Source organism: Dermochelys coriacea, chromosome 14 (assembly GCF_009764565.3).
Source record: "Dermochelys coriacea isolate rDerCor1 chromosome 14, rDerCor1.pri.v4, whole genome shotgun sequence".
NCBI lineage: Eukaryota > Metazoa > Chordata > Testudines > Dermochelyidae > Dermochelys > Dermochelys coriacea.
In genome coordinates this window covers 1,028,016-1,040,607 of record NC_050081.1, presented here as the reverse complement: position 1 = coordinate 1,040,607, position 12,592 = coordinate 1,028,016, and positions in this window count along the sequence as shown.

Here is a 12,592-nt window from a genome sequence, read left to right as displayed (position 1 = left end):
TTGTCTTCTTGGAAGTTGTGTCAGGTCAGTGTGTAAGCTTTGGAGCCGTGTGCACAGGGTATGGGCTATGCTTATCAACACAACTGCAAGCTTTCCTGTTTTGCAAACTTCTTCACAAAAACGGACACCATGGCACTGACACTGCACGCTGTCTTGGGAGGACAGGAGCAAGAGACCTTTTGAATCAATTGAGTAAAAATGCAGAGTCCTGTTAGTGCATTAACTCACTGGTGTGGAGAACATGAATAAGGATGAGGAATTTACCCCTTCACAAAACACACAAACCAGGGGTCACCCAATGAAATTCATAGACTGTGCTGCAGGTTTAAACCCAACAAAGGAAGCACTGCTTCACAAAATACAGTCAACCTGTGGAGCTCTCTGCCACAGGATGCGGTGAAGGCCAAAACTGTAACTGGGTTCAAAAAAAAATTACACAAGTTCCTGGAGGATAGATCCATCCATGGCAATTAGCAAAGATGGTCAGGGACAGAACCCCATGCTGTGGCTATCCCATACCCTCCATCAGAAGCTGGGACTGGACAACACGGGATGGCTCACTTGATAATTCTCTGATAATTCTGTTCTGTTCATTCCCTCCGAAGCACCTGCCATGGCCACTGGTGGAAGTCGGAATATTGGTCTAGCGGAACATTGGTCTCACCTAGTATGGCCGGTCTTTTGTTCTTAGTTTATGCCAAGGCTCTCCTGACTCAGGGTATGGGAGACAGACCCTAGCAGGCCCCCTCACTAGCTGGGAGAAGTTAAATGGATTCACCTTCTGTGCAACACCCAGAGTTCCCAGAACAGCTGTGGCCCAAATCGAGCGAGCCAGTGAATGGCCAGGGCTGGGGGGCAGCCCAGGGGCCGAGCGAGCTGCGGTCAGAAAGAACATGAACCTGACTAGCGCCTGCTCCAGCAAGTCAGCCGGGGCTGGGTCACCAAGCCACATGTCCAGCCTGTGCCGCTCCGCGGGGAGCGGGACAGGTTCCTCCCTGGGTACTGAGCGGGCAGGGGGCAGACTCCTGGGGCGGGGCAGGTGACCTGGCTGGGGGGCTCGCAGTGGGAGCGGAGCAGGGTGGGGGGTGGCGCTGCTGCTCTGGAAGATCCGGGGGGCAGGGAGCTCGGAGCTCCACGCCGGAGGGCTGGACCCGGGTCGGGCTCGGTCCCGCCTGGCTGAGAGCCCCGCACAGACCGTCACCTGCGCCGGAGTCGCGGGCCGCTGTTGAGCGCTTGGACGCAGGGAGTGGGGTCGCGGGGCGGGGGAGCCCCGAACAGCTCAGGAGCGGCCCCCCCGGAGCAGGTCACCCCTGGCGTGGCCGGGGCAGGCGGGGAGCGGGCTGTGGGGGGAGCCTGGTGCGGGCCCCTGGCGGGGGCTCGATGGGCCCCACGGGGCTCTGCCCGGCTGCTGCTCCCCAGGGCTCAGGCTTCTCCTTCCTCCCTCGCCAGGTGCGCCGAAGCCGCGGTGCGGAGCCCTTCGCTTTGCTCTTCTCCAGCCAGGCGGGGCCGACAACTGGAGACACGGAGCGGGCCGGCTGCGCTCGGGGAGCGGTTCCGCCTTCACGAAATCGGCTCAGAACTGAGCTTCAGCTGGTTTGACGCTTTGCCTAAATCAGTTCAGCGTGTGCCAGTGACAGACGAGCTAAGGCCGTTTTAGCCAGGGTTAAATTGGTGCCACCCCCCACTATAGCTGCATTTAACCAGTTGAACTGGACTAATCGGATCAACTGAAGGCGCAACTCCTACGGGCTAGCCCAGGCCGGAGAGTCAGAGGTTTTGCTGGTTTTAAAAAAAACACCAACGTTGTATTTGAAGCTTTCTGAACCTTGCGATGGCACCTCCGTGGGCGCAGAGACTTCCCGGGACTGGACTCCAAAGGTAAAGTACAGACAGTACTTCAAGTGCCCCTCAGCCGATGATGATGATGAATGTGAGACTCTTTAAAAGAGCTACAGGAAGCTTCAGAATAAAAGCGGTTCTTCCATCACTTAAAATCAAGAACTTGAGCAAGGAGATAATCTGACCTAGCATCTTTTAGTGAGGTCAGAGAATAAATATAATCATAAACTCCAGGGCTCAAATATAATCATAAACTCAAAAGCACCTAGGTGACTTAAGAGACTAAATCCCAGAGAGAGGCTCTGAAGTGCCCACATCATTTTTAAAAATGGGACTTAGGCTCCTAAGTCACTTAAGCATTTTTCAAAATTTCCCCCTGCACTTTTTGTGCTAAATAAGGTTTCCTAAAGAGCCAATTGCAGCAAGCCCTTAGAACCTAACTTCTAACCTAACAGCCAGACCTCAGTCACTTTCTCAGCTAGGGAAGGGCATGCTGGGGCTACAAGGGGCAGGAGAGGGAAAGAAATGGGTCACCATGGTCACTTAATAGTACCACAGGGCAGCTTTTGCTGTGAATTGGCAGCTCCGGACTGTTCCAGGAACAAGCAATACGCATGCCGGGCACTGGAATGCGAGGGAGGTTTCTTTGTGCTGTCACCGTTGCTTTACACAGCACCTGTATGAGCTCCGTACCCAGATAAATAGGGTTCTGCCTGTTTTGCAAATTGAGAAGCTTAGGCAGAAAGTTGACATGACTTGCAGAGTTAGGAGTAGATTTAGGGCTTTCTCATTGAACTCTGTGCATTCATCCCTCATAGCAAGGCAGAAAGCCCTGAGGACTTTGTGCCTTGCTCTGTTGTGTTCAGAACGCCTTGAGCCTCTGTTCTTCTGGTCTGAGCCAATGCCCATTGGTGCTGACAGGAGTCTTTGCTGGGGTGGGTGGATCAAAACAGGTTCTGGGTTCCAAAGACCAATTTGAACTCCCACCTTCAAATATATCCCTGAGCTCTCTCCCATTCATAGAGGTCTCTCAAAATGTCACTGCGGCAAGATGGGAAGGAACTATCTGGTGACCTGACTCTCCATCCCAGGGTTTTGCCCTGCTTTGCGTGAAATTAATCATTTGAGGTTTAATGTTTCTGGATTTAAAATATTTATACAGATCCTTCTTTTGTTAAGGAAAATGAAATCTGAGCACACCCTCGGTGAGTCTAGTGCTAAAGAGAAACTCAAGCGGTTACAGGGCAATCGTGAGTATCTTTTCCAACCTCCTAACTGGCTGTGTGCAGGGTTTGTAGGAACTGGGGGCTGGGCTTGTCCCATGTCGGTGCTTTCAGAAAGTTTTACCCACTACCAGTAGCGCAGTGACTTGAAAACAGGATGTAGCTTCTCCAAGTCACTCAGGTGATTTTGAAAATGTTACCCTGTGTGATAGCGCCAGCCCGTTCCACTCATCCCAGGCAATGTCCCTTTTTGTTCTGTTTCATTTTTTTTCCCTCCTAAGCAAAATATTTTTTCACTCTTTTCCATCTGGAAGGCTTCCAATGGGCCTTTATTTTCCTCTCCAAACCAGTTACCGCTTTCAAATGTTGGCTGGCATTGTGCAACCACACACACCATTGTTTTCATGTGTATATACAGAGCAAATTTTGCAATTACTTTCAAACATTTCTAGATATACATTTATTTTCATACGCTTATAAATACAAATAACACTGATCCACACGTGGTTGTGGAGGTGAGAGGGTGAATGTGCAGGGCCAGGAATCTGGGAGGGGGCCAGGGTTGACACATTTAAATCATCAATTTTAACTCTTTTGCATTTGAACTTTTTTTATTTTTCTAAAGAAAAATTCATTCTTATTGGTTGGTAACCGTTAAAACATGTTACTTTGCAACTAAGTATAACCTTTCCACTCAGTTTTTCTTTTTGGTAACGAGGAGGTTATGTCCTATCCATACACGTTTATTTAAGCAACTATATTGTTTAATTTACATTTTTTTCAGATTCTTAATTTTTGTATTTTTTATTATGTTATAAAATGGTAACTGCATTTCATATTTACTAGTTGATTACGTTTTTACTTATGATCTCTTTCAAATTCTATTTGGATGAAAATTCAAATTCAGTTTTGCTCAAAAACAGCATTTTAAAGTGTTGTTTTATTAAACAAAATTATCATAAATGTGCTGGATACACCAGAAGAAAGTTTATCAAAACATACTTTGCATTTAAAACTAATTGTATATTAAACAAAGGAAATATCATCTGTAACTAGTGAATTGAACTGATTGTTTCTGGTCACCATGCCCTTCAAGATTTTAGAACTAGTAGATTTCATCTCTCAAACCTAGTTTTTATTCATAGTCTGGAAGAAGAGAACAAGCCTTCCTGCTTTTTCAACTCCCAAATGGTTTCTTTACTATGAAAAAGCTAGTCAGTGAAGTGAATTAGATGAATAAACTGAAATGAAGAAAATATTCTCCCTACACCTGCAGAAAAGGCTATTGCTGTTAAAAGCTGGTTTAGCCCTTCAGCAAACTCAGGTTCCAGGTGCTTAGCCAGTGGCTTCTACCAGCTCAGTGGGTTGACTTTCTTTAAAACTTGTCAGCAAACATGTTATATTTTGTATTTAATTTAAATTATTTTAATAATGATCATAAGTTTAGGCCTTAATATAGGTTATCAATTAAAATAAAAACCTGTATTTAATTTAAATTAAAAAATCTGATTTAGCTGATGAATTTTTTTAAAGAAAATCCCTGATTTTTGTCCACTCCTAGAGGAGGCTGTGACTGGGGAGGGACATGCATGGGGACGGGTGGCTGGGGGGCATGGAGCTGTGCTGCCCTGCATTGGAAGGGTGGGGGTAGTTAGGGGAGGCTGGAGGAGAAGGGGAGTGGGCAGGTGTACCTGGAGAATGACACAGTTGAGGAGCAGGGTACTGGGGGAGAGCTACAAGGGCATCGAGGGAGGCTGGGAAAGACTGTTCATCTCCCTTTCCCCTCTACCATCTGCTACCCCATATCAGCCCAGGCATAAGAACACACACACACACACACACACACACACACACACATATTTCCTGTGGACTTGCAAAAGTCTGCTGGACAAGAGCCCTGTGTTCGGTGAGCTCCATATGTCTCAGCAAGGCTCCCCTTCTCTGGATCTTATCTGCCCACCCGATTGTAACTTTGGTGCTCATTCAAAACACTAGTAAACTGCAACAAAAAGATGTGTTTGAAAAGAAATGAAGGTGGGAGGTGTTCCTCTGGAGTCTAACTCCCCCAGAACAAAACTACATTTTCTTTAGGAAGCCCAAATGTAAGGATGTCTGGAAATGAATAATTATGGATCTACTGCCAAAGAGTTCTCCCTCGTCCTTATTCCCTTGACCCGCTTTTACCACCCACTCAGACTTAGAGCTTTCTCCTCGCATTTTTGGAAATACACACAAGCCAATACAACAAATTTGTAGCAGATTACAAATTCCATGTTGTATTCAAGGGATCCAAAGTATGAAGATAAGGCTGAGTGGGGAGTGGTGGGGTGGGACGGACACTTCTGGGTGTTAATTTTTTATTCTCTTATAGCTCAGTGCCTGGACCTGGTCTCTAGGTTTGTGAAAGAAAACAAGGGCAAAACCATTTTGTTTGAGGAGCAGCAAGACTTTCAGCTGCACATTTGTGGCTGGGATGAGACGTTCTATGCAGGGCAGTCAGACATGCTGGAAGACTAGGAAATGCTTTACCTGCCGAAGCCTGTGAAGATGGAGGTTCTTGGCATCCTGGCTGACGTGCCATGTCTGGCCACTGGGCAGCAGCTGGTTATCCTTGTTGCAGACAACGGCAGCGTTTATGCATACGAAGAGGAGTTGTTGCACAGAGTTGGCAAGACCTTACAGGAGTTTTTAATAGAAGGGTTACAGCTCTTCGGACAGGAGGTCTATCCATATGCAAAGGACCTGGAGCCTGAGGTAAGTCATCAGCACAGCTGTCTCTGGGAGATGCTGGCAGCTCCAGATGCCTTTGAGGGAGAGATGCGGTTGGAGCACAGGAGTGGGAGCTAGAAATGTCTCACCCTGGCTCTTTCTCTGGCCTTGCACGAGTCCCCCAGCCTTTCTGCTTCAGGTGCTTACCTGTTGACTGGGGATAGCAGGCCCTACTCACTTGCTTCCCCAGGGGTTGTGACCGTTACTTAGTTAATGTTTGTAACTGAAAAGGGCTAAGAACACTTCTACAGGGGATTCTGGAGGACTGGGAGGGGATGTCCCCGAGCGCAGGAATCCCTAAGAGAAGAGATGCTGAAATCCTCTCCTTTCAGCTCTCTGAGCCATTCTTGTTCTTCTTGCAGAGTGAAGAGGAGTGGGTGAAGGACCCAGAGATCCAGCAGATCAGGCAGAGCACCAGAGACTTCATCGAGAGTAAAGAGGCGGCGATTGGGAAGCACCTGGATTTCCTTAGAAGTCTGATATTTCTAGTCTTGTAGACCATTCCCAAGGCGAGGTGTGGAGCACACCTGAGATACGGCCCAGCAGCGGAGATTGCAGAGAACCTGGAGATTCCCTGAGGGAACCGTGTTTTCAGGGAGAATATCTTGGGTCTACTGCTCATGGCAAACTTATGTCCTATTACAGCAACAATGTTCCTGGTTTTCCTGGGCCTGCCATGGTTTGGCTAGCTGTGGTTTGAAGGACTTTGCTTTTCCATCATCAGCCCTGAGCCTCTGTTTCTTGTCTGTCTCCCTCCAGTCTCCTTGTTTCAGAGTCTTGAGCATCATTGCCTTAGAAAACTTCCTTTTCTGAGCATCATTTCCATTCAAGATTTATGAGCAAGCTACAGTGGAAAGTGGCCAAGCTCAGTTTGTGTGTGATGTTTGTGTACTGCAAACGAAGAAAGATGTGGCGTATTATATACTCATGGAATCTAGAGCCGTGCACATTATTGTGATAGGAATACTATCCTGTACCAACAGACACCCTAACATGATCTGGACTTTTATTGACACCCTGGGGGACCTCTGTATTGCTATAAACCTTTTGTTCTGATTATTATGGTGAACCCCTGGGCTTGATTGCCTGCCAGATCTACCCTGGGCCTAAGCTGGGAGAGATCATCTCCCTACTCACTTTCCCTTTGAGGGGATGGGGAAGAAGGGGTCTGTAAACACCAGTCAGTACAGGTCACTTGAGCTGAAAGCTCTCTACTTGCATTCTGGGATGCAGCTCCCTCTTGGCAAATGGTAAATATTCTGAACCAGCAGAGGTTGAAGGTTCCAAAGATGGTCCTAGAAGGTAGAGATAAAAATCCCCACTGCTCCAGGTGTTCCCTGTGTTCTCTGTGATGCCCACGTTGCAGACACATAAATTATCATCATTCTTTGTATTTTTTTCCAGTAGCACCCTTAAAGTGTGAGGTGCCTTTGAGCCATACGAGAATGGACTTTTCCATCCCGAGTCCACAGTTTAAGGACTAACAGGCAAGTTATGGAAGGGGGGGACAACAAAAAGAATTCTCTGTACAATAAACATGATCTGCTATAGGCAGCACAGCAGAAGTGGGTTCTTAAGAGAAACTTATAAATGGAGGTGGGAGGGACCTCGGAGCTTGCTTCTGACACAGGCACTAAGGGTGTGACATGCTCCAGTTCTGGTGAGAAACGCAGTGCAGGCAAATGGAACAAAAGTAGCTTGTTTAGCTAGGGAAACTCTTCTGCTGAGATCTGCTCTGTCGCTGTAACTCTCAATTTTGCTTTGAGAAGTGGAGTCGATGGCTGGGAACCAGAGTCCTGAGAAGGATCAGTCACTGAAGAACCTGCAGGAAGATGCCTGGGGATGGACTTGAGCAAATGGTGTGGTGTGTCTGTTTCTCTTATCCCTGCATGGGGTGGCTGAGTAGCTGTATTTCCCTAACCCTAATACCCCGCAGGACTTGCCACACAAACCGCTAGAAGCATATTCTCGAGTCACACAGAGCACTCTGAAATCTCTTCAGCCATTTGGCTTCTGTTCTCATCGCTTGGTCAGTGGTGGCCAGACTTTTTGGTAGGCCTTTATTACTCATGGCCAGCGGTGCAAGGCTGCCTCTTCCAGGAGCTGAGAGAGGACTTTGTAGTGTGTTTTTTTTTTTTTTTTTGCCCCACTGAGCATCTTTTCATGCCTCAGGGCTGTTGGGTTCCATCCCTATCGGGGGGGGGGGGCTGGGGGGAGGAGGAGAAATGGACAGGGTTTCATGATGGTTTGCCTGGCTTAATACTTGGAGCAGCTTATTTATATCACATGCTTTTTTCACTGGATTTCCACATTTACTGAAACTTTGTTTTCCCAGCAGACATGGGGACATGAAGTCAATGAAAGTAACTGGGGTTGGATAAGCAGGTGACTGTCCTGTGTGTTTAGTAAGAATCGGGACACGTTCTTGTTTCAGAGGTGGAAGTTCCTCAGGTAATAGAGGTTCCCCTGATTTCCATCAGAATGTGTTGTGCCCCTGGTTCCGCTCATTAGTAGTAATCACTGCATCTCTCCTCCCGCCTTGCATGCACACTCTGTAGGTACAGGGATGCCACTGAGGTGCCCGCCATTGCTGTGGCGCTAGCAAACCCATGTCCCTCCCCAGCTACCAGGTGACGCATTCGCTGTTTGTGGGATCTCTGGCCATTAGGCTTCCTGTGGCAGGTGGGCCCAGCTCTGAAATGGGGGGATGGTGCAGCAGGTGCAGTGAGTAAAGACACTGTGAGAACTTGATAAACTAATGCCACAGGTTGTGCCTGTTCATCGGCACCAAAGTCTCCTGGAATAAGAACGCTCTGGTAGCTTCAAGATAATTTCCCAGATTGTCTTGCTCTCCTGAAGATATCACTTATCCTGCCAAAGGCAGGAAGCCTCTGAGGCTGTACTCCAGATCGACCTGAGCGGTGTGTAGCTGACCGGACTAATGAAATACATCTTCAGTGCTGGTGATTACATCGACTTCTCACACGTTTTGTGAGCTAGCGCAGCTTCCCCTACCGGAGCTCCAGCAAAAGGTCTGCGCAGCACCGGGCTAATGCCGGAATGATGTGGTGCCGCAGTGAGGTCCACCATTCTGCCTTCCCTCTGGCTGCGGGCCAGTAACTGCAACAGCTACTTCAGGCCGTTCCACTGACGCTGAGATTGGAGAGGGTTTTTGATTCTTTTGTGTTGTGTTCATTTAACACCTACTTTACTGCTGAGGGTGAGAGGCCAACTGCTGTGTTTTAGGCCTTTGCAGGTATTGGAATTTCTTGGAAGCCAGCCCTGGGTGAAAGTACAAGAAGCCTTTGGGAAGGATGCTGATACAAGGCTGTGCGCTGTGCTAGGGTGGCCCAGGCTGGTATCACATTAGGGAAGGGAGTAAACATTGTTCTGTGATTGAAGCAGAATCTGTTCCCACCTCTGCCATTGCTGTTCTGTGTGGCCTTGGGAAAGTCACTTCTCAGCACCTCCGTTTTCCCTTCTGCAAAATGGGGCTTGTAATGCAGCCGATCTTAAACTGAACTTTGTACCTCTTGATACTATATACGTTATTCCCTGATAACCAGAAACTTCTATGCTTAACTCTCTGTACCGTTCACTTTTTTTTTTTTTTTTAGAACATCTTAATTACCTGATCGGACATGTGTTGTAGCAAGATCTCTTGCCCAGCTCTGCTCTGGATTCAACATACCCCTGTTCCCCCAGAGACCACTCTAGAACTTGACATGGCTTGGACAGTGACGGCTGTATGCCTAGGGATACAGCTTCTCAATCTATGAGTAATGTCACCAAATGCCTGGGTGGCACAGTCCTTAGGAGCCGTACTGAGTTTACAGTGGCACCCTGGCACTGGGCCCAAGCTTGGGAAGGGGCCCATAGTCCTGGGTCTTGTGTGTGTGGTGAGGGCAGCAGCTGTCTGTCCCTGAGCTAAAGGTAGTGTGTGTGTGGGGGGGGGGGGGGGGAATGCTGGGTGTCTGGCCCCGCCTCTCCCAGGGGCTCATGCACAGACCTCAAGTAGGGGTTTCTGGTTGCCACACAAACAGCTGGGCTCCCCTGTGACATCTGTCTGCAGATGACACAGCCCCGCCTTGTCCCTGGGCTTTCGGGCCCGCATTGGGCCTGGGGCAGTGCTGGTGGGACAGCTTTCTCTCTCTTTCTCCTCCTCCCCCCCAGTCCTGGTGTGAAGGCAGGGGAGCGTGGGGGTCCCAGATCATGCTGGGCAGGAGGTGGCAGTGGCGCTCAGTGGACGAGCACCCAGAACAGAGAGTGCTTGTTGAATCAGGAAACCCCCTTGGCCCAAGCCCTGCAGAGCAGCTGGAGCTCCATTCCCCGACCAGCACCTTTGGGGAGGATTTGAGCCTCGTGGCCCCTTGAGAAACCCTGGCCCAGATGTGCTCTAGGCCTGGTGGGGAGCTGCACATGGCCAAGCTGTAGCCAGGTGATGCCTTGTTCAGTTCAGAGCAGTCTGGCTGGAGATTTGGGGGTGGGGGGGGTCTGGTTCAGGAATAGAGGTTTGGGAGGAGCCCTGTTCTGGTAAGTAGTGGGGAGGTTTGGGTTGAAAGCAGTTTATAGAGGTCTGATCTGGTTCAGGCTGGAAGGGGACCTGGTCTGAGGAGGGATATGGATCTGGTCTAGTTTGGTGAAGGACAAGGGAGTAATGCCTCTGTAAATAAAATGTATTCAAGTTTTTCATTTGTTTTATTTTTTAATTGTTTTAAATCTGCCCCAATTTTCATACAAAAATGTAATTCAAGCCCTGGCAGTTCCTATGAGAAACGTGCAGGGTGAGCTAGTGGGAAGGTTCCCTTTTAGTGGCAGCAGGACATGGCTGGTGTTTTGGCTGCTTTGGCTTTTGTTAGCTGGTTTTACACACGAGTGTACGTAACAAATTATAAAAGAAAAAATACAAAATAAAACTACAGTATCTTTTTGCCCTAGAGCTGTCATTGCTGGTACCCTAGTGGCAGCCACCTCCCTCTGCGACCTAACAATCTGACACAGAAGTGGTCTTTAATACAGTACACAATCTCCTGTCTTTTACCCTCATTCCCCAGAAGGGCCCACAAAAGGTTAATCTGATCCTGATTAGGAAGTGAATATGAGGCATGTTGCTGCAATATCAGAAAGCCAAGGAACTAGATGGCTGCGGTACAGACAGTGTGGGGAAGCTGGTGGGTCACCCCTGCCCACATGCCTGGCAGCATTGTTATACAAGCTGCCTGTGAAAGCTTCTGGAGGCGTGATCTCTCCCCCTTTGAAAAACTAAGGCCTCCAAAGAGCAGCTGCTCCAGTCTCTCTGCAGCCCCCACTCTGGTAAACTCCTTGCACCAGGTACTCCCTGGCTCTGGGAGCAAACAGGCACACTGCCTGGCCCCCTCGGGTCAGATGGCTCATTCCTCCCATCACAAGGCCAAGCCTCCCTTTGGATTGAAATTAGTTCAAGTGAAGAAAAGTATATTTCACTTCAGAGCAAGATTTTATGAAATTTTCCTTTTTACTGCAGCTGTCACATTATCCTCTGTGCCCCAGAAACCTCCACCCCTTGTCCTGCCTGATGCACGGGTGTCCTGAAAGGTGGCAAGCTTGGCTCTGCTGTGCAGGGCTGTATGGATCAGTTCCAACACCTGTGATTGCACCAATGTAAACAGGAATGTGATGTGATCTCTGGAGCTGGGAAACTGGCTGCACCATCTGATTCAGCCTGGATCCCTTGCAAGCTGGCCTCAGACCTGGAGATGCAACTGGTGGTGATGGTGGATGATCTTACAGCTACGCACAGAGGTCAGTGCTCCACGATGGTGCTGTTAGAGCTACTGTATCTGCAGCCTCAGTGGTGTTGATTATGAGGCACTGGCACTGAAAATTCACTTGTGAGGCTTGGCAGGGATGGGTCAGGTCACTTTAAGGTGCTGTTATCTGTACACATTAGGGCACCCCATCTTTTCCCAATTTGTAGGGCTCCAGGCGAAAAGCACCTACCCTTACCCAATCCATAGGGCTCAGGGCCATCCATACCCAATTCGTAGGGCTCAGGGTATAACTAACCTGGTCAATTTAAGTACCCATACCCTTTCCCAATACGTAGGGCTCTGGGTGTATCCTACTTCTGCAGGTTTGCAGGACCTTTTACCAGTGAAAGAGCCTTACACAGTAATATCCTACATCACCTCTATTCACAATCACCAAAACCAGACTGCACATGCTACACATACAGTGCTCACTACTCCCAATAAGACAGATGAACTTTTCCCTGCTGGCCAGTCAGGATCAGTCCATCTGGCGGACTCGGGTTTTGGCCCAGTGTCATTGGCAGGGTGCTAAGGTCTGGCAGCTCTGATCTTTGGGACTGTGTCCTGGAGTTGGTTCCTAAAGAACTTCCTTTTGGACCCCAGTTTATATAGTGAAATTTGAGTCCTTTTTAGCTGTACCTTAACCAAGCATTATACTAAAATTTTATTAACCAATCCTAACATAGTGTAACAAAATTCTCTAACCAACCCTTAACCCACCACCTTAATTAATTTACACCCTAGCAAAATTAATTATGTAACAGACAGAAACAATTAAAGAACCAGACAGAGACCATACAGATAAACAATAGGGAAGGGGGGACCATAATGACAAGACAATAAAGAAATGAGGATTTCACAACCACAACTATTGATAAGTTATTTCTTGACATACAGATGCTATTGAACTAAATTTTCTTTAGCCATCTTAAGATCTATTTCTTTATCTGGAGATAGTGGGGGCCGTGAGGA